Source organism: Urocitellus parryii, chromosome 6, assembly GCF_045843805.1.
Source record: "Urocitellus parryii isolate mUroPar1 chromosome 6, mUroPar1.hap1, whole genome shotgun sequence".
Classification (NCBI taxonomy): Eukaryota; Metazoa; Chordata; class Mammalia; order Rodentia; family Sciuridae; genus Urocitellus; species Urocitellus parryii.
In genome coordinates, this window is record NC_135536.1 from 30150209 (window position 1) to 30161386 (window position 11178).

Below are 11178 nucleotides of genomic sequence, written 5' to 3' on the forward strand. Positions count from 1 at the left end.
CATACATGTATATAAGGTGTAATGGTCAAATCAGGGTGATTATTTCCATCATTCATTGATCATTTCTTTGTGATGGGAAACTTCACACTCTGTTCTCCCAGTTCTTTATAAAATATATAATAAAGTGTTGTGAGCTGTAGTCACCCTGCTGTGCTGTAGAACACTAGAACTTATTCCTCTTGTATATTGGTACTTATTATATGACTCCCTCTCTCCCTCTCTTCCTAACCTTTAGGGATCACTGTTCCACTCCACTTCTATGAGATCATTTTAGCTTGCACACCTAAATAAGAACATGCCATATTTGTCTTTTTGTGCCTGGCTCATTTCACTTAATACAGTGTCCTCCTGTTCCATTCACATTGTCACAAATAACAGAATTTCAATAACTGTTGTGGCTGATTAATATTCCATTGTGTATATGTATCACACTTTCCCTAATCCATTCATCCCTCAAGGAGCCCCTAGATAGATTCCATATTTTAGCTATCATGGAATGGTGCTTTAATAAACCTGGGAATACAGGTATCTCTTTGAAATACTGATCTCACCTCCTCTGGGGATATACCCAGTAGTGGGATTGCTAGACCATGTGGTAATTCCATTTTCAGTTTTCTAGGAACCTCCATACTCTTCTCCATAATGACTATACCAAGTTACCTTCCACCAACAACATAGAAGGGCTGGGGATATAGCTCAGTGGGTAGAGTGCTTGCCTAGCATGCACAAGGTCCTGGGTTCAAGCCCCAGCACCTCCAAAAAAAAATCCCAACAATGTAGAAGAGTTCCCCTTTCTCTACATCTTCCCCATCATTTGTTATTTTTTATCTTTTTTATTATAGCTGGTGATACCTCATTGTGGTCTGGATCTGCATTTCCCTGAGGATGAGAGATATTGAGCATTTTTTCATATCCTTAGTGGCCATTTGTAGTCAATTCAGATTATTTGCTCATATTTTATTGGGTTTTTTTTTCTTTTTGTTTTCCTGTTTTTTTGAGTTCCTTAAATACTCTAAATATTAGTCTCTCGTTAGATGAATAGTTTGCAGATATTTTTTCCATCCCATAGGTCGTCTCTTCCCTCTAATTGATTCTTTTGTGGTGGAGATGCCGTTTTGATACAATACCACGTACCCATTTTTTTTTTTTTTTTGCTGTTTATGCCTGTGCTTTGGGGGGTCATATCCAGAGAGTCATTGCCTATACAGATTTATGGAAGTACTCCCCCATATTTTCTTTGAGTAGTTTCATATTTTCAGGCCTGAAATTTACATCTTGGATCCATTCTGAGTTTTATGTAGGATGAGGGTAGGATTCTCATTTCAATCTTCTGCATGTGGAGATCCAGTTTTGTCAGCACCATTTATTGAAGTCTATCCTTTCTCAGTGAATGTTTTGGCACCTTTGTTGAGGATGTTGGCTATGAATTCATGGGTTTATTTTTCGGTTTTCTCTATTCTGTTCCATTGGTCTGTGTGTCCGTCTTTATGTCTGTGTCATGCTGTTTTGGATACTATGGTTTTGTAACATGTTTTGAGGCTACTCTTATGATGTCTCTTGCCTTGTTCTTCTTACTCAAGTTTGCCTTGGCTATTCACGATCTTTTGTGGTTCCCACATGAAGTTCAGGATTGTTTTTCTATTGCTGTGAAGAATGTGCCAAGTGCAACCTGGGATGAGGGAGAATTTGCTTCCTGAGGGGTTGTATCAGGCAGGGTTCTCTAGAGGAATGGAACCAACAGGAGGTATGATTATAAAAAGGAGATTTATTAGATTGGCCTACACAGCCAGAAGCTGGAGAATCCACAATGGTCATCTACAGGCTGGAGAGCTGGATAAATCAGTCCAAGATGCTGAACACAAGAGATTAAGGCTGCTACACCAATACCTGACCAAAGGCCTGGAAACTCCCCAGATGAGTCTGCTTTGGAAGAGTGAAGGAGTGAGAGTCGAGTATCCTCAGAGGATGGCACCAGTAATCAAGAACACATTCAGGAAGAATGGAGCTTGCATCTGCTGCTGCTTCCTTGTTCCTCTTTTATTCCATCCAAGCCTCCAACCTTTTGAAGAGTGTGACCCATGCTTAGGGAGGCTCCACTTCAGTTCCCTGTCCCACATGCCAGTCACTCCCAGACACACCCTCATTGACACACTCAGAAGCCTTTTAATCTTTGGCATCTCTTCATCCAATCAAGCTGACCATTCAAAGTGACCATGACAGGGGTGGAACTTCATCAGGGACAATGGGAAGGAGCCAGAGACACCAATTCTCCCTTTTCATTTTCATCTCTTATCTATTCCAGGGAGTGGTTTCTCCTCCTTGCAGCCCCTCTGGGGGAAGTTGCTGAACGCTGCATGAACACATCCTCTGCATCTTTGTCTCTGGATGGCTGGTGGTCAACAGCACCAGGATAGCACACTTGGGCCTCCCCCAAAAAAGATCAACACTTTCATCCTTGCCTCAGGCTCTATTTAAAACAGTCCCCTTTACTAGTGATCACATTTTATTATTGAGATATGACATTCAAATTCACAGAATGAAGTATAACTTGTGCTCGTATAAACACGACTAGTATCTCTAAGTTCACTTCTCGAGCTCTCATCTGCCCCCTTTATAGATGTCTGCCTTTTTTTTTTATGGCATTTTTCTCGAGGCCTTATTCATGTACAAAGAGCTAGACCTGAGCATTCTGTTACCACTAATGGAATCAGGCAAACTTTTGACACTGGAAGACTCCATAAGCAGTGTCAGAAATCATTGCCGTCTGCCAGATCCACTCTGGCCTTCTTGCCTAGTAACACAGTTGTAGTGGGCACTCGACTGCCTACATTTCCCAGCATCCCTTGCATCTAGGTATCCACATGACTAGATTCTGGTCAATGGGGTATGAGTAGAAGTGGTGTGTGTGTGTGTGTGTGTGTGTGTGTGTACACCACTTCCTGTCTTTGCCTTTAAAAGAATCAGTCCAGATATCTCCGGTCTTTTACTCCTTTGTCATGGCTGACAGATGGGAAAAAATTGGAGCAGCATCTGTGTCCCAAGATGGGTACCACAAGTCAGGAAAGACAGAGCCACGCCAGAAACCCTAGCCACCTGGCCTCTGGAATAGAAAAAAAAATGTAAATTTCCATCTTGTTCAAGCCCCTTTAACTGGGGGTCTCTTATTCTAACAGCATAATCTGTTTAAAATAGCACACACTCAGTCCTGGTTGCTCTGGAACCCTGCTGTCACCAAAATCCCATGTCCCTCTGTGGCCACGTCGCTGCTTTTGCTGCAGGTGCTGGACGTCTTGTCACCACCTGCTGAAACTCCAGCCTTCTGAAGCTGTGTCCCCCTTTGTGACTCGCAGAGTTCTTATTTCCAGTCACGAAGCAGAAGTCAGGCCAGCTCAGTCAATCGGGACAAGTCTAGGAGGGAAGAGGCCCTCTAGGGAGGACACTGCCAGCTACTGGGTGTCTACCCAACCTGCACTCCCTTATCCTTCCCCTTGTTCTTACAAATGGAAACTCAGTGTGGTAAAGGAGTAGCATTATCTATTATCTCCCACCTCAGTAGAACTTTTGCTCTAGGTTTTAAAAAAAATTTAAAAGCTACATGCCCCCAGCCTCCTTGCATCTGAGGGTAAACATGCTGACTTCCAGAAGAGTTGATTTTCTGCCTGTTACTTCCTTCTTCTTAAGCGAATGGAACATGAATATGGAGACCTGAAGCAGATCATTCTGCAGCCATAAGTCCTGGTATAGAAGAGCAGGAGGATAGAAAGATCCAGAAGCACTGATACCATCAGGGGCCACAGCAGCAGCCGTAGAATCCTCACTGACCTCCTTGTTATATGAGGAAAAGTAAATCCCAGTGTGGTTTAAGTTTTCACAGTCAGGATTCTAATATTTGCTGGGAAAGCAATCTCTGATTGACATGCTCCTCTAAATGCACAGAGATTTTTTTGTTTTGTTTTTTCAAAAGCTTGTCAAGGTTTACCCAGAAGCCTTCAAACCATACCTAAGGTTTTTTCCTCCTAATCCAATGAACACAATTAAAGAACTACCTTTGAAACACGTAGCACATGGAAATTACTTGTTTATTGTATGCTTTTCTTTTCTTTTTTTTTTTTTTAGAATTTTAACATTTATTTATTGTTTCTTAGTTTTTGGCGGACACAACATCTTTGTTTGTATGTGGTGCTGAGGATCGAACCCGGGCCGCACGCATGCCAGGCGAGCGCGCTACCGCTTGAGCCACATCCCCAACCCTTGTGTGCTTTTCTTACTAGACTCTAAGCTCCATGAATTCAGGGGTCAGATGGGTCTGTTCCTCGGGTCCTTGCCTTATCCCCAGCTCCTGGCATGCATCTCCACATGTATCTTGGATGGAGGACTACTAAATGAGATACCTCACACACACTATTATCTTCTTGCCCAGATTACTCATTATTGGAGCACAACTCATCCAGACATTCACACATTCAACTGTATTGATTGGTTGCCTGCTACACAATGTATACAGTGATACTAACTAAAGATGCTGCCGTAAGACAAAGCCGCTGCCCTCAAGAAGCTTATATCATCCAGTTAGAGACACAATCAACTCCCAAACAGAGAAATAAGTTTCTGAAAGCAGAAAGGTGGCTAAGAGATGGAGCAATGTATGTGGATTGTCCAGGAGTCAGAATCTGAGTGTGATTTGCTGCCATCAAATCTACATGATTTCAGCCTTAATCACGTCTATCGGAGTCCTGAGAAATCGTTGTTGCTTTTTTTTCTGTTTTGTTTTGGATGACTGACAAGGGATGACATTGCCAGTTTCTTTTAGTTGGATTTAGGATCACATACGTTTCTGAATAAAAGAAAGGGAGGGAGGGAGGAATTTCCCCCCATTATTAAACAGTTTTCCTCTTCCATGGCCAAAGCGGAACACAATGTGTGTTAAGGAGGAGGCCGAAGGTCATGGTCTTCTCTAAAAGTAGACAGTACTAGACAGAACTGCTTAATATCCCTCAAGAACAGTCTTTCAGTTCTCTCACTTGCTGTCTTATCAATTTTGCAGATCCTGTTTATGTTTCAAACTCTCCAACAGCCTCCATCTCCATTATTCCTCAAATCTCTTTGGGGTTCTTTGATGTGTTTGCTGAGCTGAGCCCTCTGAAATCCTTGGAGAACCCCCAAGATTCCTCTGTGTTCTGCTTTCTCTCCACCACTAGAGGTTCAATACTCAAACAAGCTGCTCCCTTCAGAATTGGCTCTCATAAGAACCAAAGGGAAGAACACTTTTAATTTCCAGGCTCATAATACCCAAATCACAGGAAGTGGTGGATCACCAGTCCTGCTCTCCGCCTGGTCTCGACGTGGAGGATTCAGGTCTGAGTCCACTCCCATTCTTGCAGCTAGGACTCAATCCCTCAGGGCCAGAACCAGGAACTAGGGTGCAGCAAGTGAGGGGCTCACTCCCCACGTGGTTCAAGGGCAGGACAATTTTAAAATCCAGAGACGGCTGTAGTGCCACCTAGCTCAGGCATTCTAGAAATTAACACATGACTTCAGCTCCGGAGCTGGTTTACCAACTTTAGGAAGGAAACAAAAAGACGAAACTTGATTCTGTTGGTGGAAATGTGTGGTTTTTTTGTTTGTTGGTTAAAAAACAATTTGTTTTCAGTTTAAATACACTGTTTCTTTCTATAGGTGAGTGAGAAGAATGGGCAGGGCTAAGGGGACCAAAGCAGGGATGGGTGGAAGCTGAGCCCAGATGACCATGGTATTGAGGGAAGGCGATGTATTGGAGAGGAAGGGTTTTTTTGGCTTTCTTTCTTTCTTTCTTTCTTTCTTTCTTTCTTTCTTTCTTTCTTTCTTTCTTTCTTCCTGTACTGGGGATTAAACTCAGGAGCACTCAACCTCTAAGCCACAGAGTCTCACTGAGTTGCTTAGCTCCTCACTGTGGCTGAGGCTGGAGCGGAATAGCAGAGCTGGCAGTTTCACCAGATGGAGAGAGCCAGGGCCAGGACCAGGGTGAGGCAAGAGAGGAACTAGGGCCCAAGAGGGGAGGAGGTGCCCAGGTACCAGCCCTGAACTTGAACCACGTGGGGAGTGAGCACCTCACTTGCTGCACCCTAGTTCCTGGTTCTGGCCCTGAGGGATTGAGTTTTAGCTGCAAGAATGGGAGTGGACTCAGACCTGAATTCTCTAAGTCAAGACCAGGTGGAGAATAGGACTGTGATCCACCACTTCCTATGATTTGGAAACATGATCTCCACTGTAACAATGTTCAGAAGTGAGATGCAATAGATTAGGAGAGCTATAACATTATCAGTGGATTAATCCATTTGGTGGATTAATAATTTGAATGGACTATGGGGTGGCAACTATAGGCAGAAGTGGGTCACTGGGGGTGTGCCCTTGGGAATCATATCTTGTGCCTGGCTCTTTGCTCTCCCCACCCCAGACTTCCTGTATGCCATCAAGTTGAGCTGCTTTTCTCTACCACGTGTTTCCACCATGTTCTGCCTCTCCTTGGGCCCAGAGCAACAGAGTTGGCCAACCATGGACTGAACCTCTGAAACTATGAGCCCAAAATAAAATTTTCTTCTTCCAAATTGTTCTTGTCAGGTTTTTGATCATAGCAACCACAAGCTGACTAATGTACCACTGTAAAGGAGCATACCTCATTCTCTGCTGAGGTGTGTCTTGGTTTAGCAGAGATAGGCAAGAAGAAGCACTATTTATAAAAACCCAGCCCACGCCCCTCTCTCCTCTCCTGTTGCCCATGCTCTCCTCTGCCCCACACCCTACCTACCACCAAACTAAATAATCAACAGAAGAACAGGGGATGTAGCTCAGAGGAAGAGTCTTCCTTAGCATGCTCAGGGCTCTGGGTTTTATCCCCTGCACTGCAAAAATAGTAGAACTAATGATAATCAGGTACAAGTCATTAAATGGACTAGAGTAGGAAACATATGTCTGAAGGTTAAGGAGAGGTCAGGATTCTCCATGAATTAAGACTCCAATCAAGGAGTCAAGGTTCTTGACCCAAAAGTTGAGCAGAAGGCAAGAAAAAGCCTTATGCACCCCCAAATCAGTTCTCCCAGGTAGTCTCCCTCCTTGGACCCCACCCACAAGCCTGAAGATTTCAGACACTTTGCATTTCTCGCTTGGCCTCTTAGTGTAAGGATTTCTGTTTCCCCTGATGGCCTGTCAACTTAAGGGCAGAGGCCTTTAGCCCACCTTCTATCACACACAGTAGGTCCTGACACTGAGTAGGTGCTGTCACATAAGATCGAACAGTTCTTTGGAAGGGGAACACAATGCAGTGAAACTGGGATAGACTCTACACAGCAGGGCCACTGAGGGGTTGTGCCCAGGGACAGGTTAATATCCCACCGGGGCTACGGGGGCAGCTGTAGGTCAGTCGGGGTGGGGTCAGGAGGTTCTATGACTCTCTGTGGACTGGCTAATTTGAATAATCTGCCAGGATCCAGAGCTCAGAGGCTGTCCTAATTGTCTAGTGTCTGTCCCCAGGGAGATTAGGATGGGTGTACAGTGGCCTGGAGTCTGAGAGTCAGAGGAGGGACATGTTGGTGGTGTGGACCTAATTAACTGGTCAATAGGGGGAATCGATGGTCCTCTAACCGAGCCTCAAAACTGAATCAAGACAGCGCTTAGAACAAAACCAAGAAAACAGCTGGGCAGAGTGGTGCACGCCTGTAATCCCAGAGGCGCAGGAGGCTGAGGCAGGAGGATCGTGAGTTCAAAGCCAGCCTCAGCAAAAGTGAGGCACTAAGCAACTCAGTGAGACCCTGTCTCTAATGCAAAATAGGGCTGAGGATGCGGCTCAGTGGTCCAGGGCCCCTGATTTCAATCCCTGGTACCCTAAAAGAAAAAAAAAAAGAAAGAAAACCAAGAAACGGCATTGCAGGTACTTTAATTAAATTAATGTCTGCCGAGTTACCACAATTTACAAAACATGAAATTCCTTTACTGGCACGTACTTAGGTTATGGTGAGGAGGCTGGGTGTGCAGATGCCCTAGAGAAGGAAGGGTGCATCACCAGCACCCAAACAGGGGTCCTGTGTGGTTTTATGCAGGACTGTCTTGGCCAAAGGAAGGGCAGTTTGGAAGAAATGCCTGGCAGGTGAAATGAGAGCAAATCCACAAAACAAAGACTGTTTGGACTCTTTGGGAAGCTCGAGGAACCAAGAAGAAAAAAATCACCCTTATTATTAAAATTATATAGACTTTTTCCTCTTTCTTTTACTGGTTCTGTTAAACCTGTTAAAATACCCAACAAGGCATTAGCTATAACCTTGAGTACACTTTATTTTCCCCTGAGCAGAAATCATTGGCTTCACGGTTGGAAACACTCATTTGTAACACCATCAGTTTTCTACACACCGAATTCTACCTTTGTTGGTTATAAAATAACTAAATCAATAAAAAATATAGGAACTCAAAGCTTAACATCTCTAGGAAATCAGATCATCCCTGCACAGGGTGAATCTGTTCAATTAAACAGTATCCAGGTAAAAGGATATCTAGTAATCCTTTTTTGCCTAATTCTAAGTTTTGAAAATTTTTCCTAACAAGGCACATCTCTTAAAATGCTGTTCGGAAAGCGGGGATTCAAACCTACCTAGGTATACCCAAATTCAAGGTAGCATGGTTCACAATTGCCAGGAGTTAGAAGCACCAAAATGTCCCCGTCAACAGATGAATAGATAAACAAAATGTGATACATGCATCCAATGGAATATTATTCAGTCACTCTGACACATGTTATAAAAAGGATGAAACCTGGGAATATTAGTTAACTAAGATAAGCCTGACGCAAAAGGGCAAATATCACGTTACTCCACTTACATGGGGAACACAGAATAAACAAACTTAAAACAGGAAGTAGAAGAGGAATTATCAGAGGCTGGGGGAGGTCAGGGTGAGAAGGTTATCATTTAATGGGTATGAAGTTTCCATTTGGGATGACAAAAAAAGAGTCTGGAGACCATGGTGTGATGGTTTCACAGTGGGGTGAATGTATTTTATGTAGCTGAACAGTACACTTTGGCTAAGATGATAGCTTTTGTTATGTGCATTTTACCACAAGAAAAGGAAAGGAAGGAGCCAGGCACAGTGGCATATGACTGCAATCCCAGCAGCTCCGGAGGCTAAGGAAGGAGGATCTTGAGTTCAAAGCCAGCCTCAGCAAAGGCGGGGTGCTAAGCTACTCAGTGAGATCCTGTCTCTAAATAAAATATGAAAAAGGACTGGGGATGTGGCTCAGTGGTTAGGCACCCCTGGATTTAATCCCCAGTACCTGCCCCCACAAAAAAAATAAAATAAAAAGGAAAGGAAGGAGAGGAAAGCATAAAGGAAAGAAAGGATGAGGGAGGGGAAGGAAAAGAAGGGAAGCTGGTGGGAGAGAAAGAAAGAAGAAGGGGGAGGGAAAGGGGGAGGGAAGGAATGGTCCAACTGTCAGATCCACATTTAGTTTTCTGATTTTGTCTGCTATTACGCATCAGGCTCTGTGCTAAAGCCTCTGTTATTTAATATTCACCACACTGTGAAGAGTTATTCTGTGTTTCTTTAAGATGAGAATACAGAAGTTCAGAGTGGTTAAGTCAGTTCCCTTAAGCCACACAGCAGAGCCAGTTCTATCTTTGTCCAAAGCCTAGGCTCTTAATCACTCCTCTAAATTGTCTCCTCTTCAGTCCAGCCAAATCTGTCATTTCTGAATAAAGTGAATTTCAGAATAACCTGCTGTATCTTCCAGATCCTTCAAAGAGGGCAAATAAAAATGACTTTCCCTCATCAACCCACACTGAGGTTTTTTCCCTGTGAAGTCCTACAGATTAGAGGGTACAGTCTTAGTGAGCTTTTCCTCTGTTTTCATAAACCTCTGGTTCAGCAGATTGCAGGACCGGGGACCTAGACAAGGATCATGTGTGGAATGAAAGAAAGCGGGCTGAAGTGCACAGCAAAGACACCTCGAATACGTCTGATTAAATGGCACAGAGCCAGACGTGGCAGGACACTAAGATTAGTTCCACACCAGCATCCCTAGAGAAGGGGCACGCTGGCCGGGACAACACCGACTGCAGAATTCTTTAAAAGCTCCTTTACATAGGTCTGGGGGTGTGTTTTCTGTATTTACTCACACCCTGGCTTCAATATTGCTTGGTCCTGTCCAACTGTGGTACTAGCTTTCTAACCTCCCTTTAACACCAGGGGGCCCTGGGGCTTCCACACAAAGGACTGGTCAGAGACCCTGGTGACCACAGCAGCTCTGTGCAGCCCTCAAGCCAGGTAGGCGAGCTCAGAGGGGACAGAAGGACACAGGGCGCTGAGCTTCTCCCCCTCCCTCCTGAGCAGAGGACCCGCCAGGCGCACAGGGCAAACCTAATCCCAGGAAATGCGCACCGTGGGCCAGAGGCTGGGACCATCAGCAGGAGAAGGAAGCCCTGAGTCACTCGATCGATTCTTCTTTTATCCCATCTTGTGGGCGGAAGTGTGGGAAACTGCTCATCTTTCAGCTTCTCCTAGTGAGAGTCGCAGGAGTTAGTGGCTAAGGAGTGGGAGTAGCATTGTGTTCACTTGTAATTAGAACCGAATAAACCTCAGGGTAAACCAGCCCTGGCCCTGTGGGGTGGCTGCCCACAGCCTGTACTGGCAGAGCCCTCAGGGAGGGCAAGCAGCCTGGCTCCTCCGGCCCCTCTCCCCTGTCCCACCCTCTCCGCCCCCAGGCAGGTGGAGCTCTGGTTTGGTGCACCAGGAAATAGATGTGGGAGGTTTGGATGTAAGTGGGTGACGGGACGCCTGGAGAGATGCTCAAGGAAGACTCATCCTACAGTAACTTGTGGAATAATCCGGAGAGAGAAAGAATTCATCAGCTAGGTCCCCTGATACAGCAGCTCGGGTGTCGGGGGATGAAGACTGCTAAGGTTTAAATGTGTCCCCACAAAGGCAGGTGTTGGAAACTTAATCCCAAAGCAACAGTGTTAGGAGGCGGGGCCTAATGGGAGGTGTTTAGGTCACCAGACTGCCAATTATGAAAGGGTTGAGGCTGCAAGTTAAACTGGTTTTAATCAATCAATCTCTCTCTCTCTCTCTCTCTCTCTCTCTCTCTCTCTCTCTCATCATATGATGCTTTCCACCAGGTTATGATACAGCAAGAAGACTCTCACTGGATGCAGCCCTTCA

At 44.8% G+C, this 11178-nt stretch overlaps 1 non-coding gene across 1 annotated transcript; it reads left to right on the forward strand.

The window, feature by feature from the left end:
• Nucleotides 1–685: 685 nt before the first annotated feature.
• Nucleotides 686–758, forward strand: Trnaa-agc (transfer RNA alanine (anticodon AGC)). The gene has a single exon. It is a non-coding gene; the product is annotated as a tRNA-Ala (tRNA).
• Nucleotides 759–11178: the final 10420 nt, after the last annotated feature.